Source organism: Mugil cephalus, chromosome 14 (genome assembly GCF_022458985.1).
Source record: "Mugil cephalus isolate CIBA_MC_2020 chromosome 14, CIBA_Mcephalus_1.1, whole genome shotgun sequence".
NCBI classification, from domain to species: Eukaryota; Metazoa; Chordata; class Actinopteri; order Mugiliformes; family Mugilidae; genus Mugil; species Mugil cephalus.
In genome coordinates, this window is record NC_061783.1 from 18,424,017 (window position 1) to 18,431,114 (window position 7,098).

A 7,098-nucleotide genomic window follows, 5' to 3' on the forward strand; every position below is an offset into this window, starting at 1 on the left:
CCGTATGCAAGAAATTCTTCGTTCTGTATACACCCTGAGCATACAAAATGACAATAAAGCTAGTCTAAGTCTAAGGATACCACATGAATGCACTCTGGATGATGAGGACTCAGGCAGCGATATTGTGGGAAAACTTGATCAGCAACTTTTCTTTCCCCCGAGAGAGTCCACAGTGATCAAATTTGAGGTTGTGGGTGAGTGAAATTCAGGATCAGCCCTTACAACCTCAAGGGAAATCCTGTTGAAAGGTCTAATCGCACTCTCCTGGATCTCCAAGGCACACTGGAGGATAAGAAAAGGGAACACTGGCAAAAGTATGTGCATCCTTTGGTGCATTCCTATGATTATACATGTAATGATGCTACTGGGGAGTCACCACTTTTTCTCATGTTCGGTCGTCAGCCATCTCTGTTTTGGGATAAGTCTAGCAGGCTAAGACTCAAAGACCCACTCTCCGTATGTGAGCGATCTCAAAAAGGAACTAAAGCACGTCTACAAGCTAGCCACTGAAACGGCCGAAAAGCAACAGCTGCTAAACAAGAAAAGATGGGACAGCAGAGAGACTCCTGCCATTGATGTGGGGGACAGAGTTCTTGTGCAGAATGACAACATCAGGAAGAAACACAAGATAGCAGATCGATAGGGGCCCGTAATATATGTAGTAAAAAAGCAGCCTGATACAGACAATGCAGTGTATGTTGTCACACCTGAGAACGCATATTGCATTGGGACTCCCTGCTCACTTTCTGGTTTGTGCCTGTCCGACTCACATTGTCTCCTTTGTCTGTCTCTCTGTCCGGCTCAAAAGATAAGATGTATAAACATGCAAATGACAGTTAATCTTTTTGGTCCCTGTGACTGCAGCTCACTGCAGAGGAGACAGTTGTCTTTTTGTCACAGTGGTGTCGAAAGCTTCTTGGGGCAAGTACAACTTTTGGAAAATTGACAGCAAAAAAAATTGAGACAAAAATGTTAAACATCTCCAACAACAAGCTGGATTAATTCTATCCTCCTGAGTTTACCGGACTACAGAATAGCCAACAAACCAATTATGGACATCCATCATTACCTCTGGCTTTTCTCTATGTAAGTCCAATATAATATTACAGATTGCATTGCATACTTGTTAAAAAGTTGTTTTTTGACTGAAAGAATGATTTTATTTAGCAAGTCTCATGTCTTTCTTTCCATTAGAATGACCTACTGTTCAGGTTCTTCGATAGGTTTCAATAACAATCCTGGCCTACATGCAAGCTCTTATAACATGGACTGGATGAAGGAGATACCTGATGATACACCAATATCTGCCATCTCCATTCCTGGAACACATGAAAGCTTAACATTATATGGGCCACCTCTTACTAAATGTCAGATTTGGACTTTGAAACAGCAACTTTACGTAGGAATACGGTATTTTGATGTGCATGCTGGGATTTGGTTTCCTACCCAAAAGCAAATTTATATACGAGATAGTCACTGGATGTATTGGCAACATATGCAATTTGATGAGGTTCTCAATGACATTTTCGAATTCTTGGAAAACCATAATGATGAGACAGTGCTTTTAAAAGTGACTCTACATGGGCTTTACAAGGGAAAAGTTGTGCAGTTGCTAAATAATTTAATTGGGAAGCACAAAAACAGAATATGGACAGAATCAAAAGTACCAGAAATGAAGAAGGCAAGGAACAAAGTCGTTTTTCTCCAGAGTGACACGTTCCATGTTGGAATAAAAAACCATGAATCATCTTTATTTAAAAATTACAAATTAAGAAATACTAAAGAAGGAATTAAACAGATGAAGTCGCATATCTGTGATCATCACATTGTCTTGACTGAGACCACCACCTCAGTTATTACGAATCCTAAAACATTAGCTAGAGAAGTTAACATGGATCTTAGTAACCTAGTCATGCAACAAAATCAAATCTCAAACCAAGGTTGCTTTGGTATTTTAAGCTTAAACTTTCCGGGTGCTGATCTTATTAAAAACATTATTCAACTCAAACCATGTGACTGTGGAGAAGCTGCGAAGACTGGACCAGAATCACCAGATTCATTGCCAGCCCCAGGAACTGGGCAGGATTCAGAAAAAAAATCAGAACCAACATCTGCACCAACATCACCAGAAACTGTGCAGGATTCAGAAACAAACCCTGAAACACAGATGACACCAGAATCGCCAGAGAATGTGCAAGATACACAACTAACACCTGCACCAGAATCGCCACAAACTGTGCAAGATTCAGAGCTAACACCTGCACCAGAATCACCAGAAACTGTGCAGATCAGACAAATCTTTAACAGACACCAAATCAGAATTCAGATCAACTAACACGCACCAGATACAACACTGTGCAGATCAGAACAATCTGAACCAAGCAAAGACTCATCAGACTGTGCAAGATGCAGAACCAAATCCTGAAGCACAGACGACACCAGAATCGCCAGAAACTGGGCAAGATTCAGAACCAAAATCCGAACCAGAGACTCGGATAGACTCACCAGAAACTGCGCAAGATTCACAGCAAACACCTGCACCAGAATCGCCAGAAACTGCGCAAGATTCACAACTAACACATGCACCAGAATCACCAGAAACTGCGCAAGATTCACAGCAAACACCTGCACCAGAATCACCACATACTGTGCAAGATTCAGAGGTAACACATGCACCAGAATCGCCAGAAACTGCGCAAGATTCACAACTAACACCTGCACCAGAATCACCAGAAACTGCGCAAGATTCACAGCAAACACCTGCACCAGATTTACCACATACTGTGCAAGATTCAGAGGTAACACATGCACCAGAATCACTAGAAACTGTGCAAGATTCAGAACCAAATCTTGAACCACAGAAGACACCAGAATCTCCAGAAAACGTGCAAGATTCACAACTAACACCTGCACCAGAATCACCACAAACTGTGCAAGATTCAGAAGCAAAATCTGAACCAGAGACAACACCAGACTCATCAGAAGCTGTGCACGATGCAGAACCAAATCCTGAAGCACAGACGACACCAGAATCGCCAGAAACTGGGCAAGATTCACAACTAACACCTGCACCAGAATCACCACAAACTGTGCAAGATTCAGAAGCAAAATCTGAACCAGAGACAACACCAGACTCATCAGAAGCTGTGCACGATGCAGAACCAAATCCTGAAGCACAGACGACACCAGAATCGCCAGAAACTGGGCAAGATTCACAACTAACACCTGCACCAGAATCACCAGAAACTGTGCAAGCTTCAGAGCTAACACCTGCACCAGAATCTCCAGAAAATGTGCAAAATTCACAAGTAACACCTGCACCAGAATCACCAAAAACTGTGCAAGATTCAGAAGCAAAATCTGAACCAGAGACAACACCAGATTCATCAGAAGCTGTGCAAGATGCAGAACCAAATCCTGAAGCACAGACGACACCAGAATCGCCAGAAACTGGGCAAGATTCAGAGCTAACAAATGCACCAGAAATGCCAGAAAATGTAGAAGATTCACAACTAACACCTGCACCAGAATCGCCAGAAACTGTGCAAGCTTCAGAGCTAACACCTGCACCAGAATCGCCAGAAACTGTGCAAGATTCAGTGCTAACACATGCACCAGAATCACCAGAAAATGCACAAGATTCACAACTAACACCTGTCCCAGAATCACCAGAAAATGTGCAAGATCCAGCACTTACACCTGCACCAGATTTACCAGAAACTGTGCAAGATTCAGAGCTAACACCTGCACCAGAATCGCCAGAAACTGCGCAAGATTCACAACCTGAACACACAAATGTGCAAGCAGAGTACAATGAATCACCAGAAATGTGCAATTCGATATACCAGAAACCAAATGCAATTCGAACCAAATCTTGAACCACAGAAGACACCCAAATCTCCAGAAAACGTGCAAGATTCACAACTAACACCTGCACCAGAATCACCACAAACTGTGCAAGATTCAGAAGCAAAATCTGAACCAGAGACAACACCAGACTCACCAGAAGCTGTGCACGATGCAGAACCAAATCCTGAAGCACAGACGACACCAGAATCGCCAGAAACTGGGCAAGATTCAGAACCAAAATCCGAACCAGAGACTCGGATAGACTCACCAGAAACTGCGCAAGATTCACAGCAAACACCTGGACCAGAATCACCACAAACTGTGCAAGATTCAGAGGTAACACATGCAGCAGAATCATCAGAAAATGTGCAAGATTCAGAATTAACACCTGCACCAGAATCACTAGAAACTGTGCAAGATTCAGAACCAAATCTTGAACCACAGAAGACACCAGAATCTCCAGAAAATGTGCAAGATTCACAACTAACACCTACACCAGAATCACCAGAAACTGTGCAAGATTGAGCAGCAAAATCTGAACCAGAGACAACACCAGATTCATCAGAAGCTGTGCAAGATGCAGAACCAAACCCTGAAGCACAGACGACACCAGAATCGCCGGAAAACAGGGCAAGATTCAGAACCACAATCCGAACCAGAGACTCCATTAGACTCACCAGAGACAAGCCAAGATTCAGAATTAACACCTGCACCAGAATCAACAGAAAATGTGCAAAATTCAGAACGAAAATCCAAACCAGAGAGTCCACCAGACGAACCAGAACCAGACAAAACATTGCCAGCATTTGTAGACTATTCAAAAACAAGATCTCAAACAACATTTCAAAAGTTCAGAGTCATCATCGGAGTTTGAGATAAAAGACGCAGCAAGGCCAGTGTCTGATTATGACTCAAAGATAATTAAGTCAAATATGAGCATGGACAAGAACCTGACTCATTACAGCGTGAACCACACCTGGTGAATCCACCAGCAGCTGTACTTGATTTATTTCCTGTCATTCTTCAAAACATCCCTCCTAAAATAGCGATTAGGCCAAAGCCAAAAGTCGTAATTGTCTATGAGGGTAAATCAAGTTATGTATTTCACACTCAAGGTGATCATATCAAGTCCTAAAGAAAACTGAAGAATTGTGTTTGGTGCCATGAACATGAATAAAATGAAAAAAATAGCAATATGTTGTCATATGATTTACTGATTTTGTCAGTCTTCAAATAACTATTTAATACACTACACAAACGTTAAATCACACATTTATGGCGGGACATTTAGCTTGTCAACTTCTTTTTATAAAATTGTCATTTATATTTAATAACTTGTTGAATTTAGTTTAATAATTCAAACTCAAATCTTAGCTTCATTGGCTGAAAACAACAAAGACAACATACACTGTCTTTTTTTATATTTTACAATAAAATTTGGATGCTAGCCAAAACGCTCCCACAGATACACAGTTATTTTTTGTCAGGTTACATAAAAAAGATGGAATAAGGTAACAGAGAAAAGGGTGCCAAATTCTTACCAGTGGAAGGCCAGGGGGAGAGTCGTGGGCCAAAATGGTAATTTTGCACTAAATTATCATATACAAAGCATACATGTGCAAATAAACACTATCACAAAATAATTTTGAAAAATGAGTGACACTGGTTATTGTGCTTCTTATTTATCTTCAAAAAATTACTTAACATCTATCTGGCTTCTTTTAATGAGCGGTGTATTGAGGTATTTTTTTTCATACATAATCACACGTTCACAACATTTTCTACTGGTTGAGAGAGGAATTAATGCACTAAGGATGGACTATTTTCTGTGGTGATGAGTACATATTGTAGAATAATTCCACACTAGTAGTAAGACAGGTTTGCATGGCCCCATGTTATTACTGCCTGCTGGTGTGAAAATCTGGATATATATATACATATATAGAAAAGAATTCAATCTTATCAATGTATTTGTATGTATTTAAACATATTGAAACCGTTATGTCTGTAATTTCAATAGCAACACGACTGGCTACCGTAAAATTGTAGTCTGTGCGCAACTTTTTTTTTCTCACTATAATAGTTGGGAAAACTTTCAGGGACGGCTTTAGCTGGGGAACAGGCCATCCAAAATGGGGACTGTCCCCAGAAATCGGGGGCGTCTGGTCACCCGGAAAAAAACCCCAAACAACCCACACGGCACATTTTTTGGCACAACTCATCCCGTTCTGCCACTTTATTGTTCGAAACTTTCCATCTTCACCACGCCATGTAACCGGTAGACTGCTTTGTGGCCTACATCACTGTGACGTCACAGAGGCAGAACACATGGAAGCTTGAGGTGAACACTGTCACTTTCAACCATAAAAATGCTGTCTTGCTGTATTTTTGGATCTATTAATATCCTCCAGCCAGTGAGTGAGAGTGTAGGCATCAGTGAATGAAGTCCCTTCAGACAGAGTCAGCTTTTTAAAATAACACTCACAGTCTCGGGAAATGAGTGTATTAGTATATTCTCTAAAATATGTGTTTCCCTCGTCCATTCTTGCCGAAACAGTCCATTGAAATATGCTAACCACGATTTACAGGCCATAGGGTTTGAGATGTGTTGCATCCAGTTAAGCCCCGCCCCTCAAAAAACATCACATTGTTTACAAACCGTGAAGGGGTCTATAGCCGAGTCCTAATATATCTATGTCAATGTTTTTATAAAAAAGGCAGCATTGTCTCACCAACGTACTCAACCAAGGTAGAGACTTTTAAGTGGAATCGGGGAAGCGAACTTCTGACCCTTCGGCCTCCAAGCTGCACATCTATCCACTACTACAGTGGCGGTATTTGGGGGGATGTCTCTCCTCCCTCCATTGTTGTTTACCTTTGTGGTATTATATGTGAGTTGTCCTCATGCTGAAAACTTGACTTGTGGCTTACTCCCCGAGACCCAAGAAGAAAGCAAAAATTTTAAAGTGGGAAAAATAGTAACGCACAGTAACTTGGATAAGTAACTTTAATCTGATCACTGGTTTGGAAATAGTAACTCTTTACGTTACTCGTTGCTGGGGAAAGTAGCCAGATTAGAGTAATGCGTTACTAAATAACGTGTTACTGGCATAACTGATTATCAGACATATAGCCCAGGTTGAGTCAAATTGGTTGCTTGTCATCTTTTCTACATTTTTCAGCAGTTGGCACTCGCTTTGTGGCAACTGCCACTAGGTGGCGATTGCGCGTGGAAAGGTCTTTCCTTTA